Genomic DNA, 14,227 nt, shown 5'->3' on the forward strand with positions numbered 1-14,227 from the left:
GAGAAAATGTAAGCTTAGTCTAAAATTTATATGGAAAGTCAAACAATGGAGACCAGAAACAATTTTCTAAAAAGAACAACCAAGTTGAGGGACTCATTATCTAAGGTCAAGGCTTACCATAAAGCTACCATAATCAAGATAGTGCATTAAACATAAAGACCAATGGAGCAAGATAGAGATAAATAGACCCACACATATATGGTCAATTCAACAGAAGGTACTAGAACAATTAGACATCCATATCGAAAGAAATGAAGCTCAAGCCAAAACTCCCTATATATACAAAAATTGATTAGGACTAAGACAGTAAAGTTCTTGAAGGAAACAGGAGAAAGCCCTTGTGACTTTCATATAGGCAAAGATTTCTTACATATCATGATTTATGGGATAAAAATTGATGAATTGGACTTCATCAAAGTTAAAAACATCTGCTCTTTGAAAGATACCAATAAGAAAATGAAATGACAAGGTATGGACTGGGAGAAAATATTTGCAAAGAAATAAAAATCTGATAGAACCGATATCCAGAATACATAAAGAATGTTCATAAGTGAATAAGAAAACAAATTGAATTTAAAAAGATAGAGACTTGAATAAACATTTCACCAAAGAAGAGAGAGGAATGAAGATAAGCACAAGAATGGAGTCTCAACATTGGTAGTCACTGAGGAAATGCACATTAAAACCACAATAAGATAGCTATTAGATAGCTCTTCCAATGGCAAACACACCAACCCTAATAATACCAAGTGGCAGTAATGGTGTGGAGAAATTGGAACTCTCATAATTGCTAATGAGAATACAAAAGTCTCAGCAACTTTGGAAACAGTTTGACAGATTCTTATAAAGTTACACATACACTTACCATCAACCCCAAGAGAAATGAAAATTTATGCTCACATGAAAATTTCTACGCAGCTTTATATTTTTAAAGATTTTATTTTTAAGTTATCTCTATATCCAACGTGGGGCTTAAACCCTTTTGAATCAAAAGTCGCATACTCAGGGTGTCTGGGTGGCTCAGTCAGTTAAGAGTCTGACTCTTGGTTTCGGCTCAGGTCATGATCTCACATTTGTGGGTTTGAGCCCTGCATCAGGCTTCATGCTGCTGATGGAAAGCCTACTTGGGATTCTGGGATTCATTCTTTCTCTCTCTCTCAAAATAAATAAATTTAAAAAATCAATTTATAAAAAAGAAAAAAGAGTTGCATACTCTACTGACTGAGCCACCCAGGCACCCCTCAATGTAAATACTTATTATAGCAGTTATTCATAATCATCAAAAACCAGAAACAATGTGCATCAAGTGGTTTACAGAGAGACACAATGTAGTACATCTACACAATGAAATACTGTTCTGGAAAAAAAAAAAAAAAGAATAAACTACTGACACATACAACTTGGATGAATCTCCAAAGCATTATGTTAAGTGAAAAAAGCCTGACTCCAAAGGCAACTTACTGTCTAACTCCATCCATGTGATACTTGGGAAAAGACAAAAATATAGGGACAGAAACAAATTGGTAGTTGCCAAAGGCTGAGAGTAAAGGGAGGGGTCAGCAACAAAGGGATGCTAGGAAACTTTCAAGGGTTCTAGAAATAATCTCTATCTTCATTGTGGGGGTGGCTAGAAGACTTTAGCCTAAAAAGGTGAATTTTACTCTGTGTAAACTATCCCTCCATAACCTGGAGGGACCCTCTGTGTAAACTATCCCTCCATAACCAAAAATTCCCTTAAAGAAGTATACATCTTTTGACTCAATTATTCTACTTCAAGAACTCTCTCTGCAAGAAGTATTCTGAAATATGCATAGCAATATTTTCACTAGTAGTGACAAAAAGGGATCTTGTTTAGGAATGGTTAAGTAAATGGAGGTATCTTCTCTCTGGCCAACAGAAATTATGTTCATAAAAAGTATGACCTTATGGCCAACAGGTGTAATGTTAGCTGGAAGACGAAGTATACAATACTTTAATGGCAGTGTGATTACAAACCATGTAAGAGATGAGCATTACTTTCTATTAAAAAGAGAGTAAGACCCATTCATCAGTTGATGGACATTTAGGCTCTTTCCATAATTGGGCTATTGTTGAAAGTGCTGCTATAAACATTGGGGTACAAGTGCCCCTATGCATCAGCACTCCTCTATCCCTTGGGTAAATTCCTAGTAGTGCTATTGCTGGGTCATAGGGTAGATCTATTTTGAATTTTTTAAGGAACCTCCACATTGTTTTCCAGAGTGGCTGCACCAGTTTGCATTCCCACCAACAGTGCAAGAGGGTTCCCTTTCTCCACATCCTCTCCAGCATCTATAGTCTCCTGATTTGTTCATTTTAGCCACTCTGACTGGCGTGAGGTGATATCTGAGTGTGGTTTTGATTTGTATTTCCCTGATAAGGAGCGACGTTGAGCATCTTTTCGTGTGCCTGTTGGCCATCTAGATGTCTTCTTTAGAGAAGTGTCTATTCATGTCTTCTGCCCATTTCTTCACTGGATTATTTGTTTTTCAGGTGTGGCAATATGGCCTTTTGTAGCAACATGGATGGAACTGGAGAATGTTATGCTAAGTGAAATAAGTCAGGCAGAGAAAAATACCATATGTTTTCACTCTTACGTGGATCCTGAGAAACTTAACAGAAGACCATGGGGGAGGGGAAGGGAAAAAAAAAGTTAGAGAGGGAGGGAGCGAAACCATAAGAGACTATTAAAAACTGAAAACAAACTCAGGGTTGATGAGGGGGTGGGAGGGAGGGGAGGGTGGGTGATGGGCACTGAGGAGGGCACCTGTAGGGATGAGCACTGGGTGTTGTATGGAAACCAATTTGACAATAAACTTCATATAAAAAAAAAAGAGAGAGAGAGAAAGAGAGATTGAAACAAAATACACCATCATGTGGTTGGGGTAGAGATGACAGGCAACATCTTTCTCTTTTTTCCCATTTTTCCCCCCAACTATCTTTCAGAAGCAAGTATTACTTTCACAAGACTGGGTTTTGAATGCTGCTGGTCTGCTGTTTAACTGTTTCAGTCTCCTTTTGCTCCACAACAGCTTCCCAGAGGACTTGCAGGAACATAATGGAAGCTGGCAACAAGGACACAGAACAATGTGGAACCCAGGTGCCCCAGGACAGGCTCTGTAATGTTGTTGCCACCCCTAATTACTCATGTAGCTTTGACCTAATGAGTTAACACTTCAAAAGCTTTTTTCTTGATAGGAAACCAGGAATAATAAAACTTAATACTTACTCCACCTCCACCATGCCACTTCATCTTCATCACCACCTCTGTAAAGCAGGTAAAATACTGCCCTCGTGCAGATGAGATAACTGGTGGTCAGAGGCATTAAGTAACCAGTCCAAGGTCACTGCACTAGCAAGGGCCAGAGAAGCCAGATTCAGATGATCTGCTTCTCACAAAGCGAAACTACCCAATCATACAGGAGAAGAGGATGGTGCAGGGTGTGTGTGCATGTGTGTGTGCATGCACGCGTGTGCGTGACCGAGAGAATTCATTCAAGTACTTAGTAGGCTCTCCACTAATGATTGTTGGGTCCAAGATAAATGTCTGTCAAGTTGAAAGGTGGCATCTGACACAGAAATAGCTCTACAGATGAAGAATGGCACAGCATAATAATAATAATTCTGTTTTCCCTGAAGTGGACTCCTGTTATGTAAGTGATGGCCCAGAGGCTGGGCTGCAGAGCACGAGTCAGAACCTCCTCATTCAGTAACCCAGGCTTTTGGGCTCAGAGATTTTTTAAGCAGTGACTCCATAGAGAATTTACATTAGAAAGAATTTTCCTACTGTCCGCCTGGACTATCTTGAAGGCTTAAGTTCTGTATTCCATGTTTGGAGCAGAAGGCAACAGTGGGAAAATAGATTATGTTTTGTTTTGTTTTTTAAAGAAAGAATAACTACAAAATGCAGTATGGTGTGGGGAGCCAGAGGACATGAGCTTTCGAACAGATGAGGCTAAGTTCAAATATGCTTTGCGCTAACTGGGACACCTCTCTCAGCCTTGCTTTCTTAATCTGTAACATGGAAAAAATCCTATTTTGCAGGGTTGATGCTAGGTTTAGACATAATTGTATTAAAAAGCCCTCAGCACATGAGAGGCTACAAAAAGGATCTGTAATTATTACTTTTTTAAAAAATTTTAATGTTTATTTATTTTTGAGAGCGAGAGAGACAGAGTGTGAGTTGGGGAGGGGCAGAGAGAGAGGGAGACCCAGAATTCAAAGCAGGCTCCAGGCTCTGAGCTGTCAGCACAGAGCCCAGTGGGGGGCTCAAACTCCCAAACAGTGAGATCATGACCTGAGCCGAAGTCGGACGTTTAACCGACTGAGCCACCCAAGGCGCCCCTATAATTATTACTCTTAAGACTGGTAATAGGGGCGCCTGGGTGGCTCGGTCGGTTAAGCGTCTGACTTCGGCTCAGGTCATGATCTTACGGTCCGTGGGTTCAAGCCCCACGTCAGGCTCTGTGCTGACAGCTCAGAGCCTGGAGCCTGCTTCAGATTCTGTGTCTCCCTCTCTCTCTGACCCTCCCCCGTTCATGCTCTGTCTCTCTCTGTCTCAAAAATAAATAAAACATTAAAAAAAATAATAATAAATAAAATAAAATAAAATAAAATAAAATAAAAAGAAGACTGGTAATAATTTCTACATTTCTTCTCTTCACCTTTCACTACTTGATGTGGGAGGCTCCACAATCATTGTAGGGACTATGAAGTATTGCATACTGAAAAGTCTTTAAAAGCCTTGAATTGGGGTGCTTGGGTGGCTCCGTCAGTTAGGTGTCTGTCTCTTGATTTCAGTTCAGGTCACGACCTCATGGGTTTGTGAGATCAAGCCCACATCAGGCTCTGTGCTGGCGTCGTGAAGACTTACTTGGGATTCTGTCTCTACCTCTCTCTGCTTCTCCCCCACTCATGCTCGTTCTCTCTCACAAGAAATAAATAAACATGGAAAAAACTTTAAAGCCTTGAATTAATACCACAATGAGATTCTACCTACCACACACCTGATAGAATGGCTGAAAGTGAAAAGACCAACCACACCAAATGTTGATGTAGATGTGGAGTCACACACTGCCGTTAGGAATGTAAAATGCTATGTGTACTTTGGAAAACAGTCTGGCAGTTTCTTGAAAAGTTAAACACCTACCAGATGACCCAGTAAATCCACTCCCAAGTCTAGAGATAAAAGAAATAAAAGCAAACATCTATACAAACACTCGAACACACTTACAGCAGCTCTGTTTGTAATAAGCAAAAACTACCAGCCATCCAAAACAACCCAAACATCTACCAACAGGACAGAACAGATAGGCAAAAAGTGGTCCATCCACGCAAAGGAATTCTACTCAGTGACAAAAGGAAAGGATGGAGACACTTGACGGCACAGATAAATCTCAAAATAACTGTGCTCAGTGAAATAAACCAGGCTAAATAAGTATTTATACTGGATATATACAATTTTTGCAAATGCAAACTAATGTATAGTGAGAGAAAGCAAATCAGTAGCTGCCTGGGGTGAGGAATAGGAGGCACAGGAGGGAGCAAATGACAAAGAAGCATAAATGCTCACTGTGAGGGAAAGGATATGTTCATTATGTTGATCATGGTATATATATATATATATATATATATATATATATATACACATATATGTACATATATATGTATGTATGTATGTACATATCTCTCACAGGTGTAAACATGTCAAAACTTCTCAAACTGTACACTTTCAATACGTGTAGTGTATTATACATCAAGTATACCTCACTGAAGCTCTTTCATTTAAAGAAGACTTGGTTTGCTCATAAAGTCTCTTATTACAAGAATTTACACGAATAGACTGATGTCAGTAATGTGCTGGGAATACCACTCACACACGTTCTTTTGTTTGGTGACACTATCGAGTAGCAGTTAGGGGCTGGTCTGGCCAGTCTCAGGTTAGCCCTACACCTGCCTCAGCTTGTCCTTCTGGCCTAGGCAAGTTATTCAATCCTCCCAGGCCAGCTTCTCTTCTATAAAATGGAGATGATAATAAAAGTAGCAATAAAATAGGGTGATGAGAAGATTAAACAGAGGAGGAACACCCAGCTCCGTGACTGTATGTGGTAGGCAACTACAAACTGACAGTGATCATCATCAGTATTTCCCTGGACTTGAGAATCTGTGACTTATGTCCGTAATTCAGAAGCATACAATCTTACCTTTGGACTGTAGGTTTATGGGTGATGTTTATTCTCCTTTCTGCTTATCTGCATTTTCTATATTTTTAGATTGAATATATTTTCTCTTAAGAAAAAAATTATTTTAAGTGAAACCAAACCTATTTATTTAGCTAAATTTTCTCCATGTCTCAGAGTAAAAACAAAAATTTAAAAGCCAATTTCATTTGGGGCACTGGGTGGCTCAGTCAATTAAGTGTCCAACTTTGGCTCAGGTCATGATCTCATGGTTTGTGGGTTTGAGCCCTGCATCAGGCTCTCTGCTGTCAGTGCACAGCCCACATCAGATCCTCTGTCTCCCTCTCTCTCTGTCCCTCATCTGCTTGCTTGCGTACTTTCTCCCTCTCAAAAATAAATAAACATTTTTCTAAAAAAAGCCAATTTCATTAAATGTCACTGAAGTCAGCCCTTAGATGAAAATGTCAGGGGCTGGGCGGGACGGATATGTACCAGACTCAGAAGCAAGAAATCCGGCATCTGGCCAAGGTCACGATTCACTTAACTTCTCTTTGTTTGATGCTCAGACCTGCATCAAATTCACCACAAGGTCTGTTTCAGCCTTCAAGCCCCTAGTGCCCACACTCGCTCAGGAGGTGACCTTGCCTTTTTCATCACCGAAAGAAACAGATAACGGGTCTTGCCTCCTCATCTACTCCCAGTGGCTCAAAGTGTCTGGTCCCACAGCCTGAGGATGGCTTCCAGTCACAGGGGCATCCTCCTGGCATCTCTGATCTGTCTGCCCCCAAAGAAGAAGTGCTTCTTCCACCCCAAGGAAACACAGCTCATACAGCCCGCCCTCTTTGGAGAAGTTGTTCTCTCAGTCTCTCTTCTGGTTCCCATCCATGTGCCTAAAATACATGCTCGTGAGCCAATTAAAATAACCCTTTTTGTGACCCGGCTACTCTGCCAATCTCACTTGCTTCTTTCTCCTTGTAAGACTGGCAGATTTATGGCCTCTATTTCCTCTCCTCAATTCCTTATAATCAGACTTCTCCACATGACCCCTAGACAGCAGTTCTTGGATCCTGTCTTCCTCCCTCATGCACACAGGGTTCTCTGCCCTGGCTGCACTTTAGGGCCCTCTAGGGAGCCTCACCAATACTAATGCCCAGGGGTCCTGACCTAACTGGGCCGATCTGCCACCCTGCCCTTAGGGTTTTTAGGCTCCCTGGATGAGCCTAACGTGCAGCCGAGGATAAGAATTAATCCCATGGCCTTGGGCCTCACTCTTGTGGCCTCTGCACTGACTGGGAACTCCTGTGAGCCCCCTGCACTGTCCTACCCCTGCCCCTCTGGCTGCTCTCCCGGCAGGTGGATGAGGTCAGAGATAACATTCCCCACCCCTCCATCTCCCTTTGTGGAGATTTACTTGCATGACTCACAATCACAGCCCGCACTTGACCTTTCTCCTGAGCTTTACTCCCAGGTCTGCGCCGAAAACCAAAATGTCTGCTGTGACCTGGAACTCAACTAATCGGAAGACGCGGCACTACATTTACCCCCAGATCAACCGCCCCTCCAGGCATCCCCATTTCTGACAATGGGGCGATCACATGCCTTCTTTAGAAACCTTGGAATTATCTTTTTTATCTTCTTTCTCTGGTTCTATGACAGCACCAGGCCTGTCCCAAACTGTCAATTCTCTCTTACAGGCAATTCCTGTGTTGAACCAGAGCCCCTGGACAATGCTACGTACAATTTCCAGAGTTTTCTCTTCACTTCCTAACACACCAGGTTAGCAGGCATAGCCTGAGCTCGCCTTCCTCCTGGCCACCCACCTGCACTCTGCCAGGGAGGTATGACTGTCACCCCGTGTATTCCAGCTGTTCCAGGCAGGCAACACACATGGGTAGGTGACCATACTATGTGACACACAGCCATCCACAGACTGTGGCTGGGAGAACCGTCACCAAGCCCCAAATCTCTGACTCCATCCACATCCCAGAAGGCAGACCTCCTAGTTCTATGGGGACCAACCGGCCTGACCAGGGCTGGGGCCAAAGAACTCTTTCCCAGGGTGGAAAGCTCAGTGGGTGGGGAATTTGTCCTCAGAAAGCAGCAAAGATCTGGGGCTGAGGGAAAAGAGAAAGGGGTGCAGGACCCAAGCCCCAGAATCACAAGAGCACTGTGCCCAGCACAGGCTCAGCACTCAGTGAAAAAGGAGCAAACGAACACACAGACAGAATCAGAGCTGGGTACCAACACCCTCCCTGGCCAGGTTAGAAGTCTTCGATCATGACACTCACGGTACCACCAGCTCCACGTACGCTTTCCAATCTAGCAAACACCTTATTTGAAACCCCCAAATATGGGAAGAGTTAAGAGCTATCGAATCGCTTGCCGTCTGCTAGGAGCTGCAAGAGCAGGAGAGGGGCGAGGCCAGGCAGTCACTGGGGATGGTTCCTGGGACAGCCCCAGGCAGCCAGGCCTGGAAGTCAGCCAGGGGAACCTGGGGCTCTGTGCAACGGTGAAGAGGAGGCCGGAGTCCAAGAAATGGGGAAGCAGGAACGGAGATACTAGACCAGGTCTTCCCAGCTTTGAGAAAATAAATAAAAATTGGCTCCTCCCCAGGGTGAAGACAAACTTGGTTTGTTTACCCTTAACATCTGGCCCAGGACAGCACGGGAACTGGGCAGTAGAGGATGTGGTTTCTCTGTCGTAATCCGGGACTGCAAGGTCTGACAAAGGAGGAAGGTCACTCAAGGGACCAAAAATAGGCTTCCATCTCCCTTGTCCACTTCCAGTCTGTCCCTGGGTCCCTCTTAACAGCTCCCCCACTGTACCTAGACTTTTACGTCATGGCAAGGTGGCTCTGTGGCAAAGCCACTGGGAGCAGGGAAAGCTTTTTTAGGCACCAGGTCAAAGTAAGCTGTGCCTGGCACACAAGTGAGTGTGCATGATAGGGTTCACGGTCATGGCAGCCAAATACAAAGGCGGCTGAGAGGGTACACTGCTGAGAGTAACAGAAAACAAGCTAGAAGGGGCTACTCCAGAACAAACACACCAGGGGCTACTGGGCCCAAAAACTGACTCAGAGGAAATATATAGCACCTGCAGTTTGGAAGGAACCCAGAGGTTATCTTGTCCTCGCTCCTGTCCAGTACATGGAGCTTTCCTCTGGTGCCCCCACTACGTGGGCAGGGGGCCCACACACACAGTCACTGCCCCATCTGGCATCTGGCAGCCTGCTCCACTGCAGAGCAGAGATCTTTGTTAGAGAATTCTTCCTTGCCTTGAACTCAAACCTGCTTCCCTGCAGCTATCCTAGCACCTCCCCACCCCTGAATAGCCAGGGGAGTCTATTCCCCCTTCTATGACGATGTCTGAGGTCACCTATGCTTTTCTCCAGGTATCTCTCTTCCTGGATAACCTTTAACCATTCCCTCTAAGATATGGCTTCCAAGCCCAGCACCATCCACTTACTCACCCTCTTCCACTCTCTCACAGTCAATGTCCGTCTTAAACACAGCCCCCGGGGCCTATGCAGTTCCTGGGATGTGATCTGAGCTCACAGAGGAAAGCAGGGCTGGGACTCGGGTGTTGCATTTGGCAGCTGAATCTTCTGACTAGCTCAAATTAAGCATGTCAGTCCCCAGATCCATTTCATAGTGACCTGCTTACACACAAGGACCACAGCAGGGCATGTGAAGCGATGAGGGTAGCCTCAATGACGCCCGTACGGGAAAGTGCCAGGAAGGGCCTGAAATGCTGGTTCATGGGAATGTGGAAAAGCTGATGTCCCTGCTCGGCTGCCTTAGGAAACATTGATGGATGCCTGCCTGAATGTGGGCTGGCCTGCTTGTTCAGAGGCGATACTCACAACACTCTTTGGTAAATGGTGTTCAAACCCCAAGGTGGCCTGAAGTCAATACATCATTCCAGGGGCATTTTCAGTGAAGATGGAAGCACTAGCTTTAAATGACTGAGTGTTCTGATCTCAAGGGCAATCTAATTAAAGTGAATGCTCACCCAACATAAAGGTATTAATACAACACATGGGCCTCAGTTGTCACTGAAGAGTCACCAGCCACATGCCCCCTTATCGCTGGAAAAGACCCACCATCTGAAAAAGTGTCTTGCCACAGCAGAACCACTGAATTATGAATGAGAAGGCAGATTATCAGAGTCCCCATTTTACAGATAATAAAGCCACGGTCAAAGATAAGCATGCTTGCTCAAAGGGCTGGGGTCCAACAGAATTCTGACCTTGGGACGGTACAAGTGGTCCCTCTGGAAAGTGCTTAGGGCTGCCAGAGCCATGTTATAAGTGCTTCCTGATAAACAGGAAACTCTTAGTTCCAGAGAACACTTGCATATGCAACTGTGTTCTCCTGGGACTGTACCAGTCCTCCTTACCTAGGAAATTGTAATGGTTCCTTAGAGGAGGACTTGCTGTCTTTGGAAGCACACGCCTCGCACTGCTCTGCTCTGGTGTGAACACAACAGTCTGCAGGCACTCTAACGTCAAGGTTAAGAACTCTGGCCTTAGAGCAAGGGGGCTAGGTACAGTTTCCATCTCCGGCTCTGTCATTTCTAGCTGTAACAACCTTGAGAAATTACTCTGCCTTTCTAGGCTTGTTTCTTCATCAAAAGGGGACAATAAAACCACACTCAAAGGATTAAGTAAAATAAGCCCTGTGAAGTACATGGCATAAGGCCGGGCTCTCAGAAAGCACTGAACCAATGGTAATCAATAACATCATCAGCATTGGAAACCAAGAGGCAGGGAGACCAAGGGAGACACTGAAGGAGAAGATGCTGTGATTCAGTCAGCGGCTCCTAAGGTGCCGTCTCTGTGCATTCTGCTGTGTGCTCCACTGGTATCTCAGGTTGTTGGACAAGCACCTGTCATCCAATCAGAGTCATGAGCACAGGGACAGGAGATGTGGCTCATTCATCTATGCATCCCCGCAGCACCTAACACGGTGTCCTGCACGCAGTAAGTACTCCACAGATCTTCAAAAGTAATGACGGAACACTGTATGTTACCCTTTCGGGCAAGCACTCGGGGAGAGAACAAGTTGTGGGGAGGAAATGAAGAAGGAAAAAGGACTGACCTGACCAGCCAGTAGGCAGACCCCACAGCAGATCTGAACACGGGGACCGAGTCTGAATTCGAACATGGCACATAAGGAAAACCGAGGTTAGTTCTGAGATTGGCTTCCTCTACCAGGCTGACATTCAAGTCTATTTCGGGCACTTTATAAAATAATCGTGTTCCCATTAGTTGTTTTTCCTGCTTCCATGCATACTTTTCAAATGAAAAGTTAAAAAAAAAATCTTTTCTTTCCTTGGCAGTAATTCTTTCCTTGGGGAAAAGAAATCTTGGCCTGTGAGTCAGGATTTAGACATTTACTTTGAGCCCAAGCCCCAACAACACACAATACAGCATGTCTGATGTGGACTCCATGAAAGAGTCCAGTCTGAATGGAAGAGAAACATTTGGAATGTTGGCATGGCTGAACCACATGAGGTTCTTATTTTTGCAGGAAAAATTATTAGTAGTCAAGTATCAAATATCATTGATTGTCAAATATCAGTAACTTCATGTGGCTCCCTCTAATGTTTACAAACCGGTTGTTTATAACCTTCCGGTGGATCTACAAGCTCAAATCAAACCCCTACAAGCTCAAATCAGAAGCCATAGGGACTTTTCCCCATCTTTCTTTAGCTTTCCCCACCATACCTGCCAGTATACACTGACTAGGCTGAGTTGGAAAGTCCTGCCAGCTAATGGCATCTGGTTCTCTTCAGTGGATGTCCACGTAGCACTGTAAATGCCATGGAGGCAGCCTGGTACAACAGGCGGGTGAACGGGCTTGGAGCCAGGTGACCTGTGGGTTCCTGAACTCAGAAGCATAAAGGAATCTGTGAGAACAAAGCATCTGTTTATTCACCAAATGTTTAAAGAGGGCCTGTTATGTGCCAGGCAATGTGCTGGGTGCTAGGGAAATACAGCAGTGAGAAAAGAGATGGGGTCCCTGCCTTCAGGGGGCTTACTGTCTCAGAGAGGAGGTAGACATCACTCAAGGAGTGGCCCAAATAAAAACAAAATGGCTACTGAAGTAGTTGTGACCAAGGGCTTTGTGCTCTGACCTCATCAGAAGGCTCAATCAGGGAAGTCTTCCCTGACACATAGACAAGTAGAGGTCCAAAACAGAAGTAGGCAGAGACTACACATTCCAAGAAAGCAGGTTTGGGGATACGAAGGAAGGAAGGAGGAAGAGAAGTAAAGATTTTTAGGGCAGTAAAACTGTTCCGTAGGATAGAACAGTAGTGGATACATGTCATTGTACATTTGTCCAAACCCACAGAACATGCAATACCAAGAGTGAACCCAGAAGTTAACTATGGACTCTGGCTGACAATGATGTTCATGGACTATAATAAATATACCACTCTGGTGAGGGATGTTGATGGTGGGGGGTCCATGGGGCTGGAATGGGGGGGTTCAGGGACAGGAATTATATGAAACACTGTACTTTATGCTCTATTTTGCTGTGAACCTAAATCTGCTCTGAAATGAAATAAAGTTTATTAATAAAAAAGGAAAAGAAAGAAAGAAAGAAAGAAAGAAAGAAAGAAAGAAAGAAAGAAGCAGGAATATAGGGGAGGAGTATTCCAAAGAGAGGAAATAGCATGTGCAAAGGGCTCCATAGTCAGAGTAACTGATTCAAGGTCATTTGGCTGGAATGCAGAGGCCAGGGGTGAGAGGTTTGGGGAGAGAGCAGTTCCAGAAGAGCTTGAGAATAAATCTTTGTCTCTTTGCCTCTTTGCCAAATGGACATGTAAAGCACAGAGGAGCCCATCGCTTGAAATCAAAACTGACATTCTAACCAGATTTGGAAATATTGCCTCAGTCATCGAAGGGGCCTTCTAACCTTTCTGCAGGGTGTTTCTTTCCTGCCATATCATTAGTCAAGTGAGCCAAGGGGTGTAAAACACCCTCAACACAGGGAACACAGGCTTATGCTGGAGGACCAAGAGACAAAAACTCTCATCCGTGCCCTGGTGACAGTTCTGAATTGTAACTCAGTCAGTTCCCATCCCTTGTGTCAATAAGCAGCTGTCAGCAGGGTAGTAATACCCAAACACAGTTCATGGGCACGAGGCAGAACAAGGAAACGTCACTTCAGGGCCGGACACAGTCAAGTGATTAAAAAATGCACATTAAGCCACAAACATCTGCAAAATAGAAAGCCAAGAGAAACTTTCACCACCTCTGGCAAAAAGGCTGCATGGGCATGGGCAGAAGACGTGCATACCTGCACACATGGCCCCTAAAGCTTCACTGGGCCACAGGAAGTTCAATACTTTCATGGTGTTTCACCAAGACACTGAGCCGGAGGAAGAGCAAGCAGGTTGGGGCTGGAACAAGCCCCCCAAACTTGGTGCAATCCGCTAGCAGAAGCAGTTCACGCATGCTGACAGATAACCCAGATGGTGAGAAAACAGAACACGTTAGGGACTCCTTTTCAGGTGACATGAAGTGTCAGGGATGGCTGCCTTCTTCAAGGAATTCCATACATTTCTCAACTCATGCTTGGAAAAACAATGCAAGTCTGAGGTCTAAAAGAAATCAGGCGGGGTGCCTGGGTAGCTCAGTCAGTTAAGGTTAAGCGTCTGACTCTTGATTACAACTCAGGTCATGATCTCAACAGTTCCTGACTGAGCCCCATGTCAGGCTCTGCGCTGACAGTGTGGAGCCTGCTTGGAATTCTCTCTCTCTCTCCCTCTCTCTCTCTCCCTCCTCTGCTCATCCTCTCTCTCTCAAAATGAATAAACTTGAAAAAAAAAAGTTCCTAATAAATACATAAATAAATAAACAAAAGAAATCAGGCAACAAGTAAAAACAAAAACAAACAAAAAAACCTCAAATTAACTCTGTGGGAGGCTGGGACAGGGGAGGGGGCAGAGTAGAAACTTCTAGCAGTGCCTGATTCCAGGGATGGGGAATTTTCCAACCTCTATAGGTACCTGTGGCAGCC

General features: G+C 44.5%; 1 protein-coding gene across 1 annotated transcript in view; it reads right to left on the reverse strand.

Moving 5' to 3' along the window:
* Positions 1-14,227, reverse strand: part of ITGB5 (integrin subunit beta 5) — a 120,757-nt gene that overhangs the window by 57,185 nt on the left and 49,345 nt on the right. The window lies entirely within an intron of this gene.

The sequence above is a fragment of the Panthera tigris genome, chromosome C2 (genome assembly GCF_018350195.1).
Source record: "Panthera tigris isolate Pti1 chromosome C2, P.tigris_Pti1_mat1.1, whole genome shotgun sequence".
Taxonomy (NCBI): domain Eukaryota; kingdom Metazoa; phylum Chordata; class Mammalia; order Carnivora; family Felidae; genus Panthera; species Panthera tigris.